Below are 7,245 nucleotides of genomic sequence, written 5' to 3' on the forward strand. Positions count from 1 at the left end.
TGAGAATAATACTCTGCACATGTCACACCTTATGAGTTTAATCCTTGTTTGATTCCAGTACAGCAAATGCTACTTTTAATTGTTTTACAGTCAGAAAAAAATATTAAAAAAATCAGTTGTCAGGTAAATTTAGTAAGAATACTTTTTGACTTCCTTGGGCACTCTGATGTCATAAGTATTAGTACAGTACTCCTAATGGGATGGATAGCTGACTAAAGACAACAAAGGTTACATGAAATCATGTGAGGCAAAAAACATACTAATCTTCAAGAGCTGCTTGATACATTCCAGGATCTTCAAGGGTTCTGACTCATGTTGCTTCTCAGAGTGGTGACTGTGCCAGTGCTTTGAATATCATTAAAAAAAAAAATCCTTGTAAAGAACTGTATAGACTTCTAAACTGAAAATAAAGCTAATTATAGAGTATAAAATTGAAATCAAGTAAAAATTTATTTCAATATCCAGTTATGTTACATTAGCTTTCAAAATGATCAATCTTTAAACTACAAATGTAAGAAGATATATTAATATTTGACTACTTATAAGCTACAATTTATTTACAAAAGCCTTATACATATGTGAGCTGAAGCTGGCTAAGGTATTTACCATTGAAACATGGGTTTTTTTATGTTTGAAACCAGATCTCAAAAGCAAAAAAGAAATTTTCTTCCTTCCCTTCCCTTCCCTTCCCTTCCCTTCCCTTCCTTCCCTTCCCTTCCCTTCCCTTCCCTTCCCTTCCCTTCCCTTCCCTTCCCTTCCCTTCCCTTCCCTTCCCTTCCCTTCCCTTCCCTTCCCTTTTCTTTCCTTTTCTTTCCTTTTTAATTTTTCCTCCCCTTCCCTTCCCTTCCTCCCTTCCCTTCCCTTCCCTTCCCTTCCCTTCCCTTCCCTTCCTTCCCTTCCCTTCCCTTCCCTTCCCTTCCCCTTCCCTTCCCTTCCCTTCCCTTTTCTTTCCGTTTTCTTTCCGTTTTTCTTTCCTTTTTAATTTTTCCCTCCCCTTCCTTCCCTTCCCTTCCCTTCCCTTCCCTTCCCTTCCCTTCCCTTCCCTTCCCTTCCCTTCCCTTCCCTTCCCTTCCCTTCCCTTCCCTTCCTTCCCTTCCTTCCCTTTCCCTTCCCTTCCCTTCCCTTCCCTTCCCTTCCCTTCCCTTCCCTTCCCTTCCCTTCCCTTCCCTTCCCTTCCCTCCCTTCCCTTCCCTTCCCTTCCCTTCCTTCCCTTCCCTTCCCTTCCCTTCCCTTCCCTTCCCTTCCTTCCCTTCCCTTCCCTTCCCTTCCCTTCCCTTCCCTTCCCTTCCCTTCCCTTCCCTTCCCTTCCCTTCCCTTCCCTTCCCTTTTCCTTCCCTTCCCTTTCCTTTCCTTTTCCTTTCCTTTTCCTTTCCTTTTCCTTTCCTTTTCCTTTCCTTTCTTTTCCTTTCTTCTACAAATGCTGACCTTTTTCTGTTTCCCTATAAGATACTACAATTTAGAGTTTAAGTGAATAATTACAAGTGTGGAAACTCCTAGTCAGTACAAATTGTATTTAATTTCTAGTTTCTCAACAATTTTAAACCCAGAGCAAATTCTAGAAAATAGTATTCTGAGGTAATGCTTTGGGCTGTATGCACTTCATTAGTTTTTTTCCTTTATATTAGATCTGCACAGTGAACTGAAGGTTATTTTAGCTATTTCATGTTTGGTCACATAGAAGGTTTTTAAACACAAAAGATGCTAGAATAAACAACGTAAGTTATGGGATAAATGTGGTGGGGTTTTTTTTTTGTTTTTTTTTTTAAGAAGCTTTCCCGATTTCCATTTATCATCATGGAAGCATTAGACATTCCTTCAGGAATACTTTTCTTGTCAGTGTCCAAGCCCATAACATTTTACTTTTTTCTCAACTCGGAAAAAGGTAAGTTTGGTGACTGTTCCCTGCATCAGGCCAATAGATGCCTTCCTTTGATTGGAGAAAGTTGCCAAGCTGTTAGTTTCTGCACTGCATTGGGAAAAAATACAGTTGCTCATCCAAACCAATTTATCTTCACAGTTTCAAATAACTTAGAACAATCACACAAGCTAAAGTAAGACTTTTAGCTCGTTCGTGGTACCCTGCAGTCAGTACTTTCTCAGTTAGTGTCTAGTGTTTCCTCTCAGCTCCTCCATTACCTTTCTTGTGTAGAGAAACACTCCTCAAGAAAATAGTGAAAAAAATCTCTCTCATTTACCTGCTTAATTAAAACAAATGGTATGCATTTTTGGATGAGGGCTTTATAAAAGAAATAAAGGAGTCTAATTAGTTTTTCTCAGATCAGACAACTGCAAAACAGGACAGTGATGGTTAAATGCCACTTGTTTGCAGGCTCACGTTTATCAGAGCCTTGGTGGATCCAGTGGACAGTTTACATTTCTGGTTTCAATGCAAGCAGATAGATTACTGACAGAGCCAAGTCTTACTGTCTTTCTGTTTTGCAACGTAAGTAGATTTGTCATTCTTTGTGTGGAAGATGTTAACTGAGTGTGGACAAGACAAATGAAAAACAATGAAATGAAAAAGTCTGCCACCTAATGCAACCTCAAATAAAACACAGCATACAGTAAAAGAAAACACTGGCAATCCAATGACAGAACAAAATATGCAAACCTCAGAACTTTCTCTTTTAGGGGCTGTTTAATGCACTAAAATAGAGTTATTTTCTTCTGTCTGGCCTGAGTTCATTGCTCCAGACATCTCTGTCACTTGCCCAATAAAAAGATTTTGGTTCCTTTAACATATAACTTTTTAACTAGAGGTTATGTCTTGCCTCTATGCCTACTAGATAAATTGAAAACTTCCTTTCCTGTATTTCAGTGGATATTGGCACCAACAAATCAAATTCATAGCAGGTGTAAAGTACCTTGGTAAAGTATTTTATTACAAGATGTATTTGCATCCTTTTTAGGGTTAAGATTGCATACATTAATTATCCTTTTTGTTTACCATAGAGAAAAAAAAAATATCTGCATTCTTTGTCCTTGTTTGAATATTCATCTTCACCTTGTCATTATGTTGGGTTTATCTTTTATGCATCTAAAACCCTCCACGCCCAGTGAAGTTACATGGGTGCTGCAAAGAAAATAGGCAGTTATTGCAAAAATTTTATCATTTTTTTAAATTTAAAATGAAATTTTAAATTGTGAAAATGCTGATCTAGAACACTGCAAAAAATAGGTCAGACAACTAACTGTACTGGGAGGAACACCATTTGTTTGACACAGGGGGAGATAAAGTGACTAATTATGTACTGTTAATTTTTCATCCTTTTGCATTTCAGTACAATCAAGATTCTTGATTCCAGTACCACTAGAAATCAGTATTAAATTGTTCATAAAACTGATGGCAAGAACACGACTAAGGAAAAGTCTAGTGTTACTATATAGTGCACAGTGATTGAGCATATGCTCTTAGAACCTTTGACTGCTCTGCAACTGAGTTGAACTGGTTGGGAGATAGAACTTGGGCCCCTGAGACCTGACACTTGAATAGACTTGCAATGCACTGTTCCAGCACTACTGCCCTGCAAAGCCCATGGATATCCTTTAACCAATATGGTATAGCCTCTATATTTTTATTCTGACAGTTTTTGAGGAATAAAATCTATTGTCTGAAAGGAACATTGTCTGGCTAGATAAGCTTTTTAATCAATGCAATAAATACTAAATACAACAAGGCTTCGTCTATTTTTAATTTAAAATGTCAAGAATACATACAATTAAAAAATATTTAATGTGAATCCTCAACTCTGAAGTTTTATTTATGATTATCTAGTCTGGCTTTTTTAAGAGACACAGAGATATTCTGGGAATTTCTACATCAAGCCAATAACTTCTGAGTTGGAGCACTCCATGTATTTCTGATCTTGACATAATGATATTAACAGGAGGAGTCTACCTACTGTCTACATTCCTGGCTAAACTTAACTCCCTATCTTTACTGTTTTTACTGTATATCATTCCCAGTTTAAATATGCCTAATTTCATGTCGCTGAATTGTTTTAGCATGTACAAAGTTCCATAAGTGAATGAATTTCCAGAACACTAAGAGATACAGGCTTACATATTGCTATCAACATTTTTAAGATGAAGAAATTATGACAAAGATGTAGAACTGTGTAAAACTGAACTACGCTATATAGTTACAAAAAAAGTTATGTTTCCTCTGTAGTCCACAAAATTTATGTATGAATGCTAAGTTGCACACTATTAATTAAACATACAGGCTATGGAAAGTTTCAGTCAGCATTACATTTGACCTGCCAGCACTGTCGCCCTGATTTATAGCTCAATGCAGCCTAAAAGAAATTGCAGTAACCAGCAAGGCCTAGACAAAAGGACCTTGCATAGTCTATCCCATTGCCAACGGCTTCTCTGACTTGGGCTAGCAGTGCTTTGCTTTTGGTATTTGCTGCCATCTCATGTTTTCTAGGCAATATTGCAGCAGAATTCTTACAAGAGAACTTGTAAGAATCCTACCTCAAAAGTGACCTTCTGTTAGCTAGCTATGCCACTGTCAGGTTAAGAAAACACATTTCCTACAATTATTAAAAGATTATTGCTACACAATATGAAAGTAACTTACCTTAAAATTCCAAAATTATATATTCTTCACCAGTTTCTGTGAAATACCATGCTGTGTTCAGTTTTCTGCTTCAACTGTATAAAAGACATTGACAAACAAATCCAGTGAAATGCCAGAACACTGCCAGGAACTGGAGGACTTATAAGGAGTAACTGAGGGAACTGGGTTTGTTCAGCCTTATTGTGGGTTTGTGTGGAGCCACTTTTTGCTTGGTAATGGGGAAGGAACTTCAGTGCTGTCCCAGTAAGCAGTTCTCAGACATCCTCTGGCTCTGAGGTGGACCCACCTCCAGTGCAGCTGGGCCAATCTGGTGCCTCTGTCATCACTATTTATAAAGAGAATTCTGCAGTGGAAGAGGAGGTGAAGGGTGGTACAAAATGGAAGCAACCGTGTGGACCCCACAGTTAAGGAAGGAGGAGCTCTGGACCGACTGGAGATGGTAGCAAGAATGTAGGCTGTGGCCCTGCAACCCATGGAGGGCCATGGCAGGAGTGAGAGCCACCAGCAGCTCCGATTGAGTGCGCCCGGATGGCCAGGAGACTATGTGAGGAGGCAGCCATGGCGCAGGCCATGCTGGAGAGCCTGCGTGTCGCAGAGCAGCCCCACATGAGAAGCAGAAAAAAGCTGCAGCTTTTGGGATTAATGCACACTGGAGTTGCCCATGCAGGGCTGCCAGGTGTGTGATGGACCCCGCAGAGGAGCAGGGAGGACTGGTGAGGAGCCTGCCTGCCCTGAGGAGAGACAAACAGCAGAAGTCATGAGGAATAGGCTGATTGAAACCCCCATTCCCTGCCCTCTCTGAGTCATTCCAGGGAAGAAGAGGTAAAGATACTGGGATCAGGGTTCTGAGCTTGGGTAGAGGGGAGGGGTGTGGAGAAGGTGGTCTTAAAGGGCTGGTTGTGCTCTTCATTGTTGTATCACTCTGTGTTGTTTTCTGTTTGTTATGCTTGGGGGTTTTGTGGTTTTGGCTGGTGGTGGATTAAATTGATTTTTGTTTCCAAGTTGAGTGGTCTTGTCTGTTTTGCCTGGGACCATAAGTGGCAACTGAACCCTCCCTGTCCTTACAAAGTTCCAAAGGTCCTTGGTACTAGTGGTTGACTGTGGTTCTTTGTTCCTAGATGGGCCTAACACCCACAATCCAATCTTAAGAAGTTCACAAGGTTTCCACAATGACCTTATTGCTGTCCACCTGCACCGACTGGGAGAGAATAGAAAAGATGGAGCCTCTTTAGAAACACACAGTGATAGGATGAGATAAACATATAAACTGCAATATAGGAAATTCAGATTACATGAAGTAAAAAAGTTTTCACTTCAGTGAAAATGGTACAAGACTGAAACATGGACCCAGAGGTGTCATAGAAGACAAACTTGTAACTTAAACTGACATCATCTGCTTGAAAAGAAAGGAGTGACTTCTGCCCTCTGCCAAGAGAGGTGAAAGAGAGAAAATACTTCTCTTACTATAGAGCAGAAAGGCCCTTTTTTTTGGCCAGAAGCTTGTGCTGCCTAGATGTTGCATCAAGCACTTCAAATGAAAGAGAGGGAAGTTATGAGTTGCATTCTTTTTTATTAGTGGCTGTGAATATGTGACTAGGGTTTTTGTTGTTAGCCAACATTAACCTAAAGGCATTGCCCAAAATATGAAAGATAGGAAGAAAGCGCAAAAAAGTTTACTGAAACCTCAGTAAGAAAAATATTCTTCCTGCCAGCAGAAATTCACAGGTGCTTTGAGATGATCCCACTAAAGAAGGTGAACAATGAGTACTGAAAGTACTGTGTCTGTTCCCTGTACACACAGGCTGGTGATGGGAAACTGAGATGGTCTAGTAAAACAATTTTATCTTTACAGAATAATATGAATATTGGAATTGGAAAAATATTTCATACACAGTTTCAATCAGGATAAAAATATGGGTTTTCTGTTTTAGTAAATAATGGGTTAGAGGAACACTTACTACAAGATATTAGTACTTATTTCATAGAGAATGATGTTACTCACCCATATCAAAGACAGCAGGTGATTCTCTTTCGGCTCCACAGCATAACCTCGAGAGGCATCCCCTCTCAAGGGGGAAGATTTCCAGACACATCCCAAAGCAGAGTGTGCAGAAATTGTCTCACACCCCGCAGAATGGGACTGGACTTTTATAGAATAAAGTAATTGACTGTCAGTCATCTTTTTGATTTTACAACTCTGTACAGGTAGCAAGAACATCTGTTTCCAGAAACGTTATCTCTGAGATGTCCATTTCACTGCCCACTAGCTCAGGAATTTTATCGTCCTTCCAAATTATTCTTGGAGGTAGTGAAGTCAGGTTGGTCTGTAATGGCCTTTCCCACTAGAAAACAGTGTGATCTTCAGCTTTTATCTTTCACTAGGGAGAGTACCCTGCTACCAAGGCAGCTTAATAAAGCTAAAATATCGATCTATTGATATTGTATATATGACTATATCTACACAATCATCCTGGAGAAAGCCAATGTCCTTACTTCTAGAAAAGACGGGCCAAGTCACTGGCTTTAAAGAATGATGTCAAGTTTTTCACAGTTGCAGCATGATGAATGCTGAAGTTCTCAGGCAAACCACTTGCACCCTCACAATACTTGGGAGTGCTGAGCCAGTGGCCCTGGGGCGTGTGTGCTTTGACAATGCTGTA

The sequence above is a fragment of the Colius striatus genome, chromosome Z, assembly GCF_028858725.1.
Source record: "Colius striatus isolate bColStr4 chromosome Z, bColStr4.1.hap1, whole genome shotgun sequence".
In the NCBI taxonomy this organism is placed as follows: domain Eukaryota; kingdom Metazoa; phylum Chordata; class Aves; order Coliiformes; family Coliidae; genus Colius; species Colius striatus.